The following is a 964-nucleotide window of genomic DNA, read 5'->3' on the forward strand; positions in this document are numbered from 1 at the left end:
TTAGAATTTATTGAAATTATAAAAAATTTATTTAATATCATAATTTTTTATAGAAATATTTCTATTAAAAAATAACGAGTTAACGACTTAACGAGTTAACGAGTCGTTTTTTTTTTTTTTTACGTTAACGTTAACGAGTCGTTAACGAGTCGTTTTTTTTTTTTACGTTAACGTTAACGAGTCGTTAACGAGTCGTTTTTTTTTTTTTACGTTTATGTTAACGAGTCGTTTTTTTTTATTTTTTTTACGTTTTTAAATATAGTATGTTATTTAGAAATTAATATAATTTTAAATACTGTTTAAAAAAATTTTTTTTATTTTTTATAATAAATAATAGAAATGGTAAATAAAAAATTGGAATTACTTTTAAAGTTGGTTGAACAACAACATAAAATATTACATATCTTAAATATGATTAATGAATACAATAACACTGACAGCGACAATGATAGTGATGATGGTTATGTTAAGAATTTTAAACGACTAGAAAGAATTAAATTTAAAAAACATAAATAATAATTATTTTTTAAACATATAATACTTACGAAGTATTATATATTTATATATTTATTAATAATAATAATAATAATAATAATAATAATAATAATAATAATAATAATAATAATAATAATAATAATAATAATATATAGCTAGACTGATTATTTTTTAACATCCTGTTGTAGAATGTTATCAGCTGACTAGTATACAGTGTGAATATAATAATTCGTAAGTATTATATATTATAGTATACAATGTGATACAATTATACTAGCTTAACACTATTTAAATAATGTTTGTTATACTATTATACATGCCCGAGTGTCGTGGCGCAGTGGGGAAACGTTAGGCTTTGTATGCATACATAGTAGGTTCGATACTGGCTGGGGGGAATTTATTTGTGGTATTTTCAGCTCTACACGACACGTGGCTTGTTCGATTATATGATGAGTATAGTCGGATTTAA

This window comes from Acyrthosiphon pisum, chromosome X (assembly GCF_005508785.2).
Source record: "Acyrthosiphon pisum isolate AL4f chromosome X, pea_aphid_22Mar2018_4r6ur, whole genome shotgun sequence".
Taxonomy (NCBI): Eukaryota; Metazoa; Arthropoda; class Insecta; order Hemiptera; family Aphididae; genus Acyrthosiphon; species Acyrthosiphon pisum.